Source organism: Manis javanica, chromosome 1, assembly GCF_040802235.1.
Source record: "Manis javanica isolate MJ-LG chromosome 1, MJ_LKY, whole genome shotgun sequence".
Taxonomy (NCBI): Eukaryota; Metazoa; Chordata; class Mammalia; order Pholidota; family Manidae; genus Manis; species Manis javanica.
The window spans coordinates 59,087,657-59,102,552 of record NC_133156.1 but is presented as its reverse complement, the minus strand read 5'-3'; positions in this window follow the sequence as shown (position 1 = coordinate 59,102,552).

Sequence of the window (14,896 nt, the reverse complement as noted above, 5' to 3'; positions counted from 1 at the left end):
ACAGGTGACTTTGATATTCATGTTAGGGTCAGGTACATCATTCGGGGCTAGGGTTAGGATTCAATATGTGGGAATGTGTTCATGGGAGATACGGTTCCGCTTAGAGTCAGGAGAGGTCCCTGATGTGAGGGTGAATACAAAATTGGATCTCAGGTTTCTGCTTTGGTGGGGCTTACCTTAAAGGAATTCTGAGGAAAACGGCGCCGAGTCCTGGGCTAGAATTAGGTGTAAGTGTTTTGCAATGCTTACGTTCAGGATACCGCTACAATTACAATCTGAATCTGCCTCCATTGTGAGGGGTAAGTCGACATTGAGTGCCACGTACATTGTGAACTCGGGGTGATGTCGGTGTTCACCGTGACGGTCAAGTTCATGTGCCAGGGCTACGCTTACGTTTCTGTGTTTGTAAACAGGTAACGTCAGGATTGTGCTTCGGCTACAGTGAGGTTCTGACTGTGATGTGAGATCGAGGGCGAGAGTCGGTCTCTCATTCACTATTTTGTGGGGCCTACAAGAAAGGTATTCTGATGGGTGAGGAACAGAATACAGGGCTAGGGTTAGAGTTAAGTGTTTGTTAATGCATATGGGCAGGAGAGCAGTATGATTACAGTGAGAATCTGGCTCTGATGTGAGGGTGAGGGCGACATTGAGTGACAGGTGTAGGGTGAGCTGTGGGTGTTGTCGATGTTGACTGTGAGGTATCAGTCCAAGGGGCAGGGGTACGTACGGTTAGGGTTATGTGTTCAGTAAGGTGTATGGGCTGGATAAGGTTATGTTTACATATAGGACTCCGCTCTGATGTGAGGGAGACAGTGTGATTGAATGACAGTGTTACAGTGAGATATGTGCGACGACGATATTCATGGAAGGGGTCCGGTCCCATAGTCAGGGCTAGGGTTAGGGTTCGGTGTTTGAGAAGGTGTACCTTGGTGATAGGATTTCGTTTCGAGTTAGGGTCCGTCTGTAATGTTAGGGTGAGTGCGATATTGGGTCTCGGGTGTACGATTTTTGTGGAGCTGACGATTAAAGCATTCTGATGGGTCCCGTGCACAGTCCAAGCCTAGGGTTAGGGTTACATGTTCTGTAAAGGGTATGGGCAGGATAGTGTTATTTCTGCAGTGAGGTGCTTTTTCTGATATGAGGGTGAGGGAGAGATTGAGTGACAGCATCGCGGTGACGTGTCGGTTGTGTCGATGCTGACCGTGAGGTTCCGATCCTGGCAACCGTGCAAGGGTTAGGGTTCAGGGTTCAGCAATGTGTACTGACAGGATGGGGTTATCAGTACATTTAGGGGTCGGCTGTGATATGAGGGCAACAGTGAGATTGAATGACACTATTACGTTGAGACACGGGTGACGTTGATATTCATGGTAGGCGTCTGTTCCAAGAGTCAGGGCTAGGGTTAGTGTTCTGTGTTTGGGATGGTGTACGTTGGTGATAGTGTTTCAGTTCGAGTTACGTTTCGACTGTAAAGGGAGGGTGAGTGAGAGATTGGGTCTTAGGTGTATGATTTTGTGGGGCTGACCCTTAAAGCATTCTGATGGTTCCCATGCACACTCCAAGTCTACGGTTAGGGTTAGATGTTCGGTAATCGGTAGGGGTAGGAGAGTGCTACTTTTACAGTGAGGTTCTGTCTCTGGTCTGAGGGTGAGGGCGAGATTGAGTGTCAGGTATATGTGGAGCGGTGGGGTTTGTCAATGTTGTCCCTGACGTGTCAGGTCCAGGGGCCAGAGCTAGGGGTAGGGTTAAGTGTTCAGTGAGATGTGTAGGCATGATACGGTTCTGTTTCCATTTAGGACTCGGTTCTGATGTGAGCTACACAGCATGATTGAATGACAGTGTTACAGTGACACCAGGGTGACGTCGATGTTCATGGTAGGAGCCTTTACCGAGATTCAGTGCGAGGGTTACTGTTCGGTGTTTGGAAAGTTGTACGTGGGTGAAAGGATTTGATTCGTGTTAGCGTCCGGCTGTGATGTGAGGGTGACGGCGAGATTGCGCGCACTTTTTCGGTGATGTGTGCGTTATGTCGATTTTGACCGTGAGGTTCTGACCCAGCAGCCATGGCAAGGTTTACGGCTAGGGTTTCAGTAAGGTGTCCGGATAGGATAGGTTTATGAGCACACTTCGGTGTCAGCTGTGATGTGAGGGCGAAAGTGAGATTGAATGACAGTGCTACCTTGAGACACAGGTGACTTTGATATTCATGTTAGGGTCAGGTACATCATTCGGGGCTAGGATTAGGATTCAATATGTGGGAATGTGTTCATGGGAGATACGGTTCCGCTTAGAGTCAGGAGAGGTCCCTGATGTGAGGGTGAATACAAAATTGGATCTCAGGTTTCTGCTTTGGTGGGGCTTACCTTAAAGGAATTCTGAGGAAAACGGCGCCGAGTCCTGGGCTAGAATTAGGTGTAAGTGTTTTGCAATGCTTACGTTCAGGATACCGCTACAATTACAATCTGAATCTGCCTCCATTGTGAGGGGTAAGTCGACATTGAGTGCCACGTACATTGTGAACTCGGGGTGATGTCTGTGTTCACCGTGACGGTCAAGTTCATGTGCCAGGGCTACGCTTACGTTTCTGTGTTTGTAAACAGGTAACGTCAGGATTGTGCTTCGGCTACAGTGAGGTTCTGACTGTGATGTGAGATCGAGGGCGAGAGTCGGTCTCTCATTCACTATTTTGTGGGGCCTTCAAGAAAGGTATTCTGATGGGTGAGGAACAGAATACAGGGCTAGGGTTAGAGTTAAGTGTTTGTTAATGCATATGGGCAGGAGAGCAGTATGATTACAGTGAGAATCTGGCTCTGATGTGAGGGTGAGGGCGACATTGAGTGACAGGTGTAGGGTGAGCTGTGGGTGTTGTCGATGTTGACTGTGAGGTATCAGTCTAAGGGGCAGGGGTACGTACGGTTAGGGTTATGGGTTCAGTAAGGTATATGGGCTGGATAAGGTTATGTTTACATTTAGGACTCCGCTCTGATGTGAGGGAGACAGTGTGATTGAATGACAGTGTTACAGTGAGATATGTGCGACGACGATATTCATGAAAGGGGTCCGGTCCCATAGTCAGGGCTAGTGTTAGGGTTCGGTGTTTGAGAAGGTGTACCTTGGTGATAGGGTTTCGTTTCGAGTTAGGGTCCGTCTGTAATGTTAGGGTGAGTGCGATATTGGGTCTCGGGTGTACGATTTTTCTGGAGCTGACGATTAAAGCATTCTGATGGGTCCCGTGCACAGTCCAAGCCTAGGGTTAGGGTTACATGTTCTATAAAGGGTATGGGCAGGATAGTGTTATTTCTGCAGTGAGGTGCTTTTTCTGATATGAGGGTGAGGGAGAGATTGAGTGACAGCATCGCGGTGACGTGTCGGTTGTGTCGATGCTGACCGTGAGGTTCCGATCCTGGCAACCGTGCAAGGGTTAGGGTTCAGGGTTCAGCAATGTGCACTGACAGGATGGGGTTATCAGTACATTTAGGGGTCGGCTGAGATATGAGGGCAACAGTGAGATTGAATGACAGTATTACGTTGAGACACGGGTGACGTTGATATTCATGGTAGGCGTCTGTTCCAAGAGTCAGGGCTAGGGTTAGTGTTCGGTGTTTGGGATGGTGTACGTTGGTGATAGTGTTTCAGTTCGAGTTACGTTTCGACTGTAAAGGGAGGGTGAGTGAGAGATTGGGTCTTAGGTTTATGATTTTGTGGGGCTGACCCTTAAAGCATTCTGATGGTTCCCATGCACACCCCAAGTCTACGGTTAGGGTTAGATATTCGGTAATCGGTAGGGGTAGGAGAGTGCTACTTTTACAGTGAGGTTCTGTCTCTGGTCTGAGGGTGAGGGCGAGATTGAGTGTCAGGTATATGTGGAGCGGTGGGGTTTGTCAATGTTGTCCCTGACGTGTCAGGTCCAGGGGCCAGAGCTAGGGGTAGGGTTAAGTGTTCAGTGAGATGTGTAGGCATGATACGGTTCTGTTTCCATTTAGGACTCGGTTCTGATGTGAGATACACAGCATGATTGAATGACAGTGTTACAGTGACACCAGGGTGACGTCGATGTTCATGGTAGGAGCCTTTACCGAGATTCAGTGCGAGGGTTATTGTTCGGTGTTTGGAAAGCTGTACGTGGGTGAAAGGATTCGATTCGTGTTAGCGTCCGGCTGTGATGTGAGGGTGACGGCGAGATTGCGCGCACTTTTTCGGTGATGTGTGCGTTATGTCGATTTTGACCGTGAGGTTCTGACCCAGCAGCCATGGCAAGGTTTACGGCTAGGGTTTCAGTAAGGTGTCCGGATAGGATAGGTTTATCAGCACACTTCGGTGTCAGCTGTGATGTGAGGGCGATAGTGAGATTGAATGACAGTGCTACCTTGAGACACAGGTGACTTTGATATTCATATTAGGGTCAGGTACATCATTCGGGGCTAGGGTTAGGATTCAATATGTTGGAATGTGTTCATGGGAGATACGGTTCCGCTTAGAGTCAGGAGACATCCCTGATGTGAGGGTGAATACAAAATTGGATCTCAGGTTTCTGCTTTGGTGGGGCTTACCTTAAAGGAATTCTGAGGAAAACGGCGCCGATTCCTGGGCTAGAATTAGGTGTAAGTGTTTTGCAATGCTTACGTTCAGGATACCGCTACAATTACAATCTGAATCTGCCTCCAATGTGAGGGATAAGTCGACATTGAGTGCCACGTACATTGTGAACTCGGGGTGATGTTGGTGTTCACCGTGACGGTCAAGTTCATGTGCCAGGGCTACGCTTACGTTTCTGTGTTTGTAAACAGGTAACGTCAGGATTGTGCTTCGGCTACAGTGAGGTTCTGACTGTGATGTGAGATCGAGGGCGAGAGTCGGTCTCTCATTCACTATTTTGTGGGGCCTACAAGAAAGGTATTCTGATGGGTGAGGAACAGAATACAGGGCTAGGGTTAGAGTTAAGTGTTTGTTAATGCATATGGGCAGGAGAGCAGTATGATTACAGTGAGAATCTGGCTCTGATGTGAGGGTGAGGGCGACATTGAGTGACAGGTGTACGGTGAGCTGTGGGTGTTGTTGATGTTGACTGTGAGGTATCAGTCCCAGGCGCAAGGGTACGTACGGTTAGGGTTATGGGTTCAGTAAGGTGTATGGGCTGGATAAGGTTATGTTTACATTTAGGACTCCGCTCTGATGTGAGGGAGACAGTGTGATTGAATGACAGTGTTACAGTGAGATATGTGCGACGACGATATTCATGGAAGGGGTCCGGTCCCATAGTCAGGGCTAGGGTTAGGGTTCGGTGTTTGAGAAGGTGTACCTTGTTGATAGGGTTTCGTTTCGAGTTAGGGTCCGTCTGTAATGTTAGGGTGAGTGCGATATTGGGTCTCGGGTGTACGATTTTTGTGGAGCTGACGATTAAAGCATTCTGATGGGTCCCGTGCACAGTCCAAGCCTAGGGTTAGGGTTACATGTTCTGTAAAGGGTATGGGCAGGATAGTGTTATTTCTGCAGTGAGGTGCTTTTTCTGATATGAGGGAGTGGGAGAGATTGAGTGACAGCATCCCGGTGACGTGTCGGTTGTGTCGATGCTGACCGTGAGGTTCCGATCCTGGCAACCGTGCAAGGGTTAGGGTTCAGGGTCCAGCAATGTGTACTGACAGGATGGGGTTATCAGGACATTTAGGGGTCGGCTAAGATATGAGGGCAACAGTGAAATTGAATGACAGTATTACGTTGAGACACGGGTGACGTTGATATTCATGGTAGGCGTCTGTTCCAAGAGTCAGGGCTAGGGTTAGTGTTCGGTGTTTGGGATGGTGTACATTGGTGATAGTGTTTCAGTTCGAGTTACTTTTCGACTGTAATGGGAGGGTGAGTGGGAGATTGGGTCTTAGGTTTATGATTTTGTGGGGCTGACCCTTTAAGCATTCTGATGGTTCCCATGCACACTCCAAGTCTACGGTTAGGGTTAGATGTTCGGTAATCGGTAGGGGTAGGAGAGTGCTACTTTTACAGTGAGGTTCTGTCTCTGGTCTGAGGGTGAGGGCGAGATTGAGTGTCAGGTATATGTGGAGCGGTGGGGTTTGTCAATGTTGTCCCTGACGTGTCAGGTCCAGGGTCCAGAGCTAGGGGTAGGGTTAAGTGTTCAGTAAGATGTGTAGGCATGATACGGTTCTGTTTCCATTTAGGACTCAGTTCTGATGTGAGCTGCACAGCATGATTGAATGACAGTGTTACAGTGACAACAGGGTGACGTCGATGTTCATGGTAGGAGCCTTTACCGAGATTCAGTGCAAGGGTTATTGTTCGGTGTTTGGAAATTGTACGTGGGTGAAAGGATTTGATTCGTGTTAGCGTCCGGCTGTGATGTGAGGGTGACGGCGAGATTGTGCACAGTTTTTCGGTGATGTGTGCATTATGTCGATTTTGACCGTGAGGTTCTGACCCAACAGCCATGGCAAGGTTTACGGCTAGGGTTTCAGTAAGGTGTCCGGATAGGATAGGTTTATGAGCACACTTCGGTGTCAGCTGTGATGTGAGGGCGACAGTGAGATTGAATGACAGTGCTACCTTGAGACACAGGTGACTTTGATATTCATGTTAGGGTCAGGTACATCATTCGGGGCTAGGGTTAGGATTCAATATGTGGGAATGTGTTCATGGGAGATACGGTTCCGCTTAGAGTCAGGAGAGGTCCCTGATGTGAGGGTGAATACAAAATTGGATCTCAGGTTTCTGCTTTGGTGGGGCTTACCTTAAAGGAATTCTGAGGAAAACGGCGCCGAGTCCTGGGCTAGAATCACGTGTAAGTGATTTGCAATGCTTACGTTCAGGATACCGCTACAATTACAATCTGAATCTGCCTCCAATGTGAGGGGTAAGTCGACCCTGAGTGCCACGTACATTGTGAACTCGGGGTGATGTCGGTGTTCACCGTGACGGTCAAGTTCATGTGCCAGGGCTACGCTTACGTTTCTGTGTTTGTAAAGAGGTAACGTCAGGATTGTGCTTCGGCTACAGTGAGGTTCTGACTGTGATGTGAGATCGAGGGCGAGAGTCGGTCTCTCATTCACTATTATGTGGGGCCTACAAGAAAGGTATTCTGATGGGTGAGGAACAGAATACCGGGCTAGGGTTTGAGTTAAGTGTTTGTTAGTGCATATGGGCAGGAGAGCAGTATGATTACAGTGAGAATCTGGCTCTGATGTGAGGGTGAGGACGACATTGAGTGACAGGTGTACGGTGAGCTGTGGGTGTTGTCGATGTTGACTGTGTGGTATCAGTCCCAGGGGCAAGGGTACGTACGGTTAGGGTTATGGGTTCAGTAAGGTGTATGGGCTGGATAAGGTTATGTTTACATTTAGGACTCCGCTCTGATGTGAGGGAGACAGTGTGATTGAATGACAGTGTTACAGTGAGATATGTGCGACGACGATATTCATGGAAGGGGTCCGGTCCCATAGTCAGGGCTAGGGTTAGTGCTCGGTGTTTGAGAAGGTGTACCTTGGTGATAGGGTTTCGTTTCGAGTTAGGGTCCGTCTGTAATGTTAGGGTGAGTGCGATATTGGGTCTCGGGTGTACGATTTTTGTGGAGCTGACGATTAAATCATTCTGATGGATCCCGTGCACAGTCCAAGCCTAGGGTTAGGGTTACATGTTCTGTAAAGGGTATGGGCAGGATAGTGTTATTTCTGCAGTGAGGTGCTTTTTCTGATATGAGGGTGAGGGAGAGATTGAGTGACAGCATCGCGGTGACGTGTCGGTTGTGTCGATGCTGACCGTGAGGTTCCGATCCTGGCAACCGTGCAAGGGTTAGGGTTCAGGGTTCAGCAATGTGTACTGACAGGATGGGGTTATCAGTACATTTAGGGGTCGGCTGAGATATGAGGGCAACAGTGAGATTGAATGACACTATTACGTTGAGACACGGGTGACGTTGATATTCATGGTAGGCGTCTGTTCCAAGAGTCAGGGCTAGGGTTAGTGTTATGTGTTTGGGATGGTGTACGTTGGTGATAGTGTTTCAGTTCGAGTTACGTTTCTACTGTAATGGGAGGGTGAGTGGGAGATTGGGTCTTAGGTTTATGATTTTGTGGGGCTGACCCTTAAAGCATTCTGATGGTTCCCATGCACACTCCAAGTCTACGGTTAGGGTTAGATGTTCGGTAATCGGTATGGGTAGGAGAGTGCTACTTTTACAGTGAGGTTCTGTCTGTGGTCTGAGGGTGAGGGCGAGATTGAGTGTCAGGTATATGTGGAGCGGTGGGGTTTGTCAATGTTGTCCCTGACGTGTCAGGTCCAGGGGCCAGAGCAAGTGGTAGGGTTAAGTGTTCAGTGAGATCTGTAGGCATGATACGGTTCTGTTTCCATTTAGGACTCGGTTCTGATGTCAGCTACCCAGCATGATTGAATGACAGTGTTACAGTGACACCAGGGTGACGTCGATGTTCATGGTAGGAGCCTTTACCGAGATTCAGTGCAAGGGTTATTGTTCGGTGTTTGGAAAGTTGTACGTGGGTGAAAGGATTCGATTCGTGTTAGCGTCCGGCTGTGATGTGAGGGTGACGGCGAGATTGCGCGCAGTTTTTCGGTGATGTGTGCGTTATGTCGATTTTGACCGTGAGGTTCTGACCCAGCAGCCATGGCAAGGTTTACGGCTAGGGTATCAGTAATGTGTCCGGATAGGATAGGTTTATGAGCACACTTCGGTGTCAGCTGTGATGTGAGGGCGACAGTGAGATTGAATGACAGTGCTACCTTGAGACACAGGTGACTTTGATATTCATGTTAGGGTCAGGTACATCATTCGGGGCTAAGGTTAGGATTCAATATGTGGGAATGTGTTCATGGGAGATACGGTTCCGCTTAGAGTCAGGAGACGTCCCTGATGTGAGGGTGAATACAAAATTGGATCTCAGGTTTCTGCTTTGGTGGGGCTTACCTTACAGGAATTCTGAGGAAAACGGCGCCGAGTCCTGGGCTAGAATTAGGTGTAAGTGTTTTGCAATGCTTACGTTCAGGACACCGCTACAATTACAATCTGAATCTGCCTCCAATGTGAGCGATAAGTCGACATTGAGTGCCACGTACATTGTGAACTCGGGGTGATGTCGGTGTTCACCGTGACGGTCAAGTTCATGTGCCAGGGCTACGCTTACGTTTCTGTTTTTGTAAACAGGTAACGTCAGGATTGTGCTTCGGCTACAGTGAGGTTCTGACTGTGATGTGAGATCGAGGGCGAGACTCGGTCTCTCATTCACTATTTTGTGGGGCCTACAAGAAAGGTATTCTGATGGGTGAGGAACAGAATACAGGGCTAGGGTTAGAGTTAAGTGTTTGTTAATGCATATGGGCAGGAGAGCAGTATGATTACAGTGAGAATCTGGCTCTGATGTGAGGGTGAGGGCGACATTGAGTGACAGCTGTACGGTGAGCTGTGGGTGTTGTTGATGTTGACTGTGAGGTATCAGTCCCAGGGGCAAGGGTACGTACGGTTAGGGTTATGGGTTCAGTAAGGTGTATGGGCTGGATAAGGTTATGTTTACATTTAGGACTCCGCTCTGATGTGAGGGAGACAGTGTGATTGAATGACAGTGTTACAGTGAGATACGTGCGACGACGATATTCATGAAAGGGGTCCGGTCCCATAGTCAGGGCTAGGGTTAGGGTTCGGTGTTTGAGAAGGTGTACTTTGGTGATAGGGTTTCGTTTCGAGTTAGGGTCCGTCTGTAATGTTAGGGTGAGTGCGATATTGGGTCTCGGGTGTACGATTTTTGTGGAGCTGACGATTAAAGCATTCTGATGGGTCCCGTGCACAGTCCAAGCCTAGGGTTAGGGTTACATGTTCTGTAAAGGGTATGGGAAGGATAGTGTTATTTCTGCAGTGAGGTGCTTTTTCTGATATGAGGGTGTGGGAGAGATTGAGTGACAGCATCCCGGTGACGTGTCGGTTGTGTCGATGCTGACCGTGAGGTTCCGATCCTGGCAACCGTGCAAGGGTTAGGGTTCAGGGTTCAGCAATGTGTACTGACAGGATGGGGTTATCAGTACATTTAGGGGTCGGCTGAGATATGAGGGCAACAGTGAGATTGAATGACAGTATTACGTTGAGACACGGGTGACGTTGATATTCATGGTAGGCGTCTGTTCCAAGAGTCAGGGCTAGGGTTAGTGTTCGGTGTTTGGGATGGTGTACATTGGTGATAGTGTTTCAGTTCGAGTTACGTTTCGCCTGTAATGGGAGGGAGAGTGGGAGATTGGGTCTTAGGTTTATGATTTTGTGGGGCTGACCCTTAAAGCATTCTGATGGTTCCCATGCACACTCCAAGTCTACGGTTAGGGTTAGATGTTCGGTAATCGGTAGGGGTAGGAGAGTGCTACTTTTACAGTGAGGTTCTGTCTCTGGTCTGAGGGTGAGGGCGAGATTGAGTGTCAGGTATATGTGGAGCGGTGGGGTTTGTCAATGTTGTCCCTGACGTGTCAGGTCCAGGGGCCAGAGCTAGGGGTAGGGTTAAGTGTTCAGTGAGATGTGTAGGCATGATACGGTTCTGTTTCCATTTAGGACTTGGTTCTGATGTGAGCTACACAGCATGATTGAATGACAGTGTTACAGTGACACCAGGGTGACGTCGATGTTCATGGTAGGAGCCTTTACCGAGATTCAGTGCGAGGGTTATTGTTCGGTGTTTGGAAAGCTGTACGTGGGTGAAAGGATTTGATTCGTGTTAGCGTCCGGCTGTGATGTGAGGGTGACGGCGAGATTGTGCGCAGTTTTTCGGTGATGTGTGCGTTATGTCGATTTTGACCGTGAGGTTCTGACCCAGCAGCCATGGCAAGGTTTACGGCTAGGGTTTCAGTAAGGTGTCCGGATAGGATAGGTTTATGAGCACACTTCGGTGTCAGCTGTGATGTGAGGGCGACAGTGAGATTGAATGACAGTGCTACCTTGAGACACAGGTGACTTTGATATTCATGTTAGGGTCAGGTACATCATTCGGGGCTAGGGTTAGGATTCAATATGTGGGAATGTGTTCATGGGAGATACGGTTCCGCTTAGAGTCAGGAGACGTCCCTGATGTGAGGGTGAATACAAAATTGGATCTCAGGTTTCTGCTTTGGTGGGGCTTACCTTACAGGAATTCTGAGGAAAACGGCGCCGAGTCCTGGGCTAGAATTAGGTGTAAGTGTTTTGCAATGCTTACGTTCAGGACACCGCTACAATTACAATCTGAATCTGCCTCCAATGTGAGCGATAAGTCGACATTGAGTGCCACGTACATTGTGAACTCGGGGTGATGTCGGTGTTCACCGTGACGGTCAAGTTCATGTGCCAGGGCTACGCTTACGTTTCTGTGTTTGTAAACAGGTAACGTCAGGATTGTGCTTCGGCTACAGTGAGGTTCTGACTGTGATGTGAGATCGAGGGCGAGACTCGGTCTCTCATTCACTATTTTGTGGGGCCTACAAGAAAGGTATTCTGATGGGTGAGGAACAGAATACAGGGCTAGGGTTAGAGTTAAGTGTTTGTTAATGCATATGGGCAGGAGAGCAGTATGATTACAGTGAGAATCTGGCTCTGATGTGAGGGTGAGGGCGACATTGAGTGACAGCTGTACGGTGAGCTGTGGGTGTTGTTGATGTTGACTGTGAGGTATCAGTCCCAGGGGCAAGGGTACGTACGGTTAGGGTTATGGGTTCAGTAAGGTGTATGGGCTGGATAAGGTTATGTTTACATTTAGGACTCCGCTCTGATGTGAGGGAGACAGTGTGATTGAATGACAGTGTTACAGTGAGATACGTGCGACGACGATATTCATGAAAGGGGTCCGGTCCCATAGTCAGGGCTAGGGTTAGGGTTCGGTGTTTGAGAAGGTGTACCTTGGTGATAGGATTTCGTTTCGAGTTAGGGTCCGTCTGTAATGTTAGGGTGAGTGCGATATTGGGTCTCGGGTGTACGATTTTTGTGGAGCTGACGATTAAAGCATTCTGATGGGTCCCGTGCACAGTCCAAGCCTAGGGTTAGGGTTACATGTTCTGTAAAGGGTATGGGAAGGATAGTGTTATTTCTGCAGTGAGGTGCTTTTTCTGATATGAGGGTGTGGGAGAGATTGAGTGACAGCATCCCGGTGACGTGTCGGTTGTGTCGATGCTGACCGTGAGGTTCCGATCCTGGCAACCGTGCAAGGGTTAGGGTTCAGGGTTCTGCAATGTGTACTGACAGGATGGGGTTATCAGTACATTTAGGGGTCGGCTGAGATATGAGGGCAACAGTGAGATTGAATGACAGTATTACGTTGAGACACGGGTGACGTTGATATTCATGGTAGGCGTCTGTTCCAAGAGTCAGGGCTAGGGTTAGTGTTCGGTGTTTGGGATGGTGTACATTGGTGATAGTGTTTCAGTTCGAGTTACGTTTCGCCTGTAATGGGAGGGAGAGTGGGAGATTGGGTCTTAGGTTTATGATTTTGTGGGGCTGACCCTTAAAGCATTCTGATGGTTCCCATGCACACTCCAAGTCTACGGTTAGGGTTAGATGTTCGGTAATCGGTAGGGGTAGGAGAGTGCTACTTTTACAGTGAGGTTCTGTCTCTGGTCTGAGGGTGAGGGCGAGATTGAGTGTCAGGTATATGTGGAGCGGTGGGGTTTGTCAATGTTGTCCCTGACGTGTCAGGTCCAGGGGCCAGAGCTAGGGGTAGGGTTAAGTGTTCAGTGAGATGTGTAGGCATGATACGGTTCTGTTTCCATTTAGGACTTGGTTCTGATGTGAGCTACACAGCATGATTGAATGACAGTGTTACAGTGACACCAGGGTGACGTCGATGTTCATGGTAGGAGCCTTTACCGAGATTCAGTGCGAGGGTTATTGTTCGGTGTTTGGAAAGCTGTACGTGGGTGAAAGGATTTGATTCGTGTTAGCGTCCGGCTGTGATGTGAGGGTGACGGCGAGATTGTGCGCAGTTTTTCGGTGATGTGTGCGTTATGTCGATTTTGACCGTGAGGTTCTGACCCAGCAGCCATGGCAAGGTTTACGGCTAGGGTTTCAGTAAGGTGTCCGGATAGGATAGGTTTATGAGCACACTTCGGTGTCAGCTGTGATGTGAGAGCGACAGTGAGATTGAATGACAGTGCTACCTTGAGACACAGGTGACTTTGATATTCATGTTAGGGTCAGGTACATCATTCGGGGCTAGGGTTAGGATTCAATATGTGGGAATGTGTTCATGGGAGATACGGTTCCGCTTAGAGTCAGGAGAGGTCCCTGATGTGAGGGTGAATACAAAATTGGATCTCAGGTTTCTGCTTTGGTGGGGCTTACCTTAAAGGAATTCTGAGGAAAACGGCGCCAAGTCCTGGGCTAGAATCACGTGTAAGTGATTTGCAATGCTTACGTTCAGGATACCGCTACAATTACAATCTGAATCTGCCTCCAATGTGAGGTGTAAGTCGACCCTGAGTGCCACGTACATTGTGAATTCGGGGTGATGTCGGTGTTCACCGTGGCGGTCAAGTTCATGTGCCAGGGCTACGCTTACGTTTCTGTGTTTGTAAAGAGGTAACGTCAGGATTGTGTTTCGGCTACACTGAGGTTCTGACTGTGATGTGAGATCGAGGGCGAGAGTCGGTCTCTCATTCACTATTTTGTGGGGCCTACAAGAAAGGTATTCTGATGGGTGAGGAACAGAATACAGGGCTAGGGTTTGAGTTAAGTGTTTGTTAATGCATATGGGCAGGAGAGCAGTATGATTACAGTGAGAATCTGGCTCTGATGTGAGGGTGAGGACGACATTGAGTGACAGGTGTACGGTGAGCTGTGGGTGTTGTCGATGTTGACTGTGAGGTATCAGTCCCAGGGGCAAGGGTACGTACGGTTAGGGTTATGGGTTCAGTAAGGTGTATGTTCTGGATAAGGTTATGTTTACATTTAGGACTCCGCTCTGATGTGAGGGAGACAGTGTGATTGAATGACAGTGTTACAGTGAGATATGTGCGACGACGATATTCATGGAAGGGGTCCGGTCCCATGGTCAGGGCTAGGGTTAGTGCTCGGTGTTTGAGAAGGTGTACCTTGGTGATAGGGTTTCGTTTCGAGTTAGGGTCCGTCTGTAATGTTAGGGTGAGTGCGATATTGGGTCTCGGGTGTACGATTTTTGTGGAGCTGACGATTAAATCATTCTGATGGGTCCCATGCACAGTCCAAGCCTAGGGTTAGGGTTACATGTTCTGTAAAGGGTATGGGCAGGATAGTGTTATTTCTGCAGTGAGGTGCTTTTTCTGATATGAGGGTGAGGGAGAGATTGAGTGACAGCATCGCGGTGACGTGTCGGTTGTGTCGATGCTGACCGTGAGGTTCCGATCCTGGCAACCGTGCAAGGGTTAGGGTTCAGGGTTCAGCAATGTGTACTGACAGGATGGGGTTATCAGTACATTTAGGGGTCGGCTGAGATATGAGGGCAACAGTGAGATTGAATGACACTATTACGTTGAGACACGGGTGACGTTGATATTCATGGTAGGCGTCTGTTCCAAGAGTCAGTGCTATTGTTAGTGTTCGGTGTTTGGGTTGGTGTACGTTGGTGATAGTGTTTCAGTTCGAGTTACGTTTCGACTGTAATGGGAGGGTGAGTGGGAGCTTGGGTCTTAGGTTTATGATTTTGTGGGGCTGACCCTTAAAGCATTCTGATGGTTCCCATGCACACTCCAAGTCTACGGATAGGGTTAGATTTTCGGTAATCGGTATGGGTAGGAGAGTGCTACTTTTACAGTGAGGTTCTGTCTCTGGTCTGAGGGTGAGGGCGAGATTGAGTGTCAGGTATATGTGGAGCGGTGGGGTTTGTCAATGTTGTCCCTGACGTGTCAGGTCAAGGGGCCAGAGCTAGGGGTAGGGTTAAGTGTTCAGTGAGATGTGTAGGCATGA